General features: G+C 24.8%; 1 pseudogene; it reads left to right on the forward strand.

Moving 5' to 3' along the window:
* Positions 1–385: 385 nt before the first annotated feature.
* Positions 386–1061, forward strand: LOC137234663 (ATP synthase subunit a-like; annotated as a pseudogene).
* The last annotated feature ends 2191 nt before the right edge of the window (positions 1062–3252 follow it).

The raw sequence follows: 3252 nt of genomic DNA on the forward strand, positions 1-3252 counted from the left end.
TACCTATTGTAATTGAAAGAATTTCTGTAAAAACAATTTATTAAATGAATTAATAATAATTCATCATTAGATGACTGAAAGCAAGTATTGGTCTCCTAAACCACTTAATAGTAAATTAGCAATTACTTCTAATGAATTTAATAATAAAATTATTTTATAATAAAAAATGTGTTAAATTTATAACATTAGTATGTCAAACTAAAATTATTAATAACTTTTAATATTTTTTAATTCCACAAATAGCTCCCATTAGATGATTAATATTATTTTTTGTATTTTCAATTACTTTTATTATATTTAGAACTATTAATTATTATTCATCAATTAATCAAACATCTTAATCTAATTATTTAAAAAATAAAATAATTAATTCATTCAACTGAAAATGATAACTAATTTATTTTCAGTATTTGATCCTTCATCAATAATTTTAAATTTATCATTAAATTGATTAAGTTCATTTATAGGACTATTAATTATTCCATCAACTTATTGATTAATTCCTTCTCGATGAAATATTATATGAAATTTTATCTTAACATCTTTACATAAAGAGTTCAAAACTTTATTAGGACAAAAAGTTACTCAGGATCCACTTTTATTTTTATTTCATTATTTTCAATAATTTTATTAAAAAATTTTGTAGGATTATTCCCATATATTTTTACGAGAACTACACATTTAATTTTTACATTAACAATAGCATTACCTTTATGAATATGTTTTATAATTTATGGATGAATCAATAATAGTCAACACATATTCACTCATTTAGTTCCTCAAGGAACACGTAAAATTCTAATACCATTTATAGTTTGCATTAAACTATTAGTAATATTATTCGACCAATAACCTTAGCAGTGCGATTAACTGCTAATATAATTGCTGGTCATTTATTATTAACTTTACTAGGTAATACAAGGCCTTCTATTAATAATGTAATTATATTATTATTATTAATTAGTCAAATTGCACTATTAATAATTGAATCAGCAGCTGCAATTATTCAATCTTATGTATTTACAGTATTAAGAACTTTATATTCTAGACAAATCAATTAATTTATTTTATAAAATGAAAACACATGCAAATCATCCATTTCATTTAGTAGATTTTAGCCCTTGACCTTTAACAGGAGCTATTGGAGCAATAACTTCAATATCAGGACTAGTAAAATGATTTCATCAATATGATATTTCATTATTTTTATTGGGTAATATTACTACAATTCTAACTGTTTATCAATGATGACGAGATATCTCATGAGAAGGAACATTCCAGGGACTTCATACATTACCTGTAACATTAGGGTTACGATGAGGAATAATTTTATTTATTTTATCAGAAGTTTTATTTTTTTTATCATTTTTTTGAGCTTTTTTTCATAGAAGTTTAGCTCCATCAATTGAATTAGGTATTTCACGACCACCTATAGGAATTAAACCTTTTAACCCTTTCCAAATTCCTCTATTAAATACTGTTATTTTATTAACTTCAGGAGTAACAATTACATGAGCTCACCATAGATTAATAGATATAATTATTCACAAACAACACAAGGATTATTTTTTACAATTTTATTAGGAATTTACTTTAGAATTCTTCAAGCTTATGAATATATTGAAGCCCCATTTACAATTGCAGATTCTATTTATGGATCTACATTTTTTATAGCTACAGGATTCCATGGAATTCATGTATTAATCGGAACAACTTTTTTATTAATTTGTTTAATTCGCCACTTAAATTATCATTTTTCAAAAAACCATCATTTCGGATTTGAAGCAGCTGCCTGATATTGACATTTTGTAGATATTGTATGATTACTATTATATATCTCAATTTATTGATGAGGAAATTAATAATTTATTAATTAATATCTATATAATATAATTAAGTTAATAAATTTATATAATATAATTGTATATTTGACTTCCAATCATAAAGGCTACTAACAACAGTAGTATAGATAATTTATTTAAAAATAAAAAATAAATGTAAGGCGCGACAACCTCCGAAGAGTTCTAAGGCCGATCTTCTCTTCCAATTTGCGTCGTGCTCCTCTTGATTTTTCCCTACAAATTGGCCGGACGGGACCTACATGTTTTATGCCGACTCCGAACGGCATCTGCAAGGCAGATGAGTTTTCACTGAGAGCTTTTCATGGCAGAAATACAATCGGAGCGCTTGCCAGACACTGCCGAGGGGCGACCCCGCTTAGAAAAATTTTCTTCTAATTGAAAAATCTTATTTCTAAAATTTTGATGTTGCTTTGCCCGGGAGTTGAACCCAGGGCATACGGTGTGATAGGCGGAGCACGCTACCATCACACCACGGTGGCCGCCAGATAATTTATTTAATCTTAACAATAATAATATTAATTATAATAATTACAACAATCATCATAATTATTGCATCTATTTTATCAAAAAAACCTTGAGAGATCGAGAAAAAATGTTCACCATTCGAATGCGGATTTGACCCTAAATCATCATCACGATTACCTTTCTCTTTACGATTCTTTTTTAATTACCATTATTTTCTTAATTTTTGATGTAGAAATTGCATTAATTTTACCTATAATCATAATTATAAAATTATCAAATATTTTTATATGAACTATTACTTCAATCACATTTATTTTTATTTTAATTATTGGACTCTATCATGAATGAAACCAAGGAATATTAAACTGATCAAAATAATAATATAATAAATAGGGTTGGGGTTGTAGTTAAAAATAACATTTGGTTTGTATTCAAAAAATATTGATTATTCAATCTACCTTGAATAATGAAGCAATTTTATTGCATTTAGTTTCGACCTAACCTTAGCTAATATTTATACCCTTATTCAAAATAATTAATTGAAGCCAAAAAGAGGCTTATCATTGTTAATGATAAAAATGACATCATAAATTCCAATTAAAGAAGTAAGATGATCAAGAAAAAGCTGCTAACTTTTATCTTTTAATGCTTTAATTCCATTTATACTTCTATAATTTATATAGTTTAATAAAAACATTACATTTTTATTGTAAAATTAAAAAAAAAATTTTATAAAGTAATTACTATTATTACTATAATTTATTCACTACATATACAAAAATATAAATTTATACACATACATGTATAAATATATATATGTATATATATTCAAAAAATTTTTAATTACCCTAACAACTTCAATGTTATATTCTAAATTTAAGCTATTTGAATAAAACAATAATAATACAATTATCAATATAATAAT

The sequence above is a fragment of the Eurosta solidaginis genome, chromosome X (genome assembly GCF_040869045.1).
Source record: "Eurosta solidaginis isolate ZX-2024a chromosome X, ASM4086904v1, whole genome shotgun sequence".
NCBI classification, from domain to species: Eukaryota; Metazoa; Arthropoda; class Insecta; order Diptera; family Tephritidae; genus Eurosta; species Eurosta solidaginis.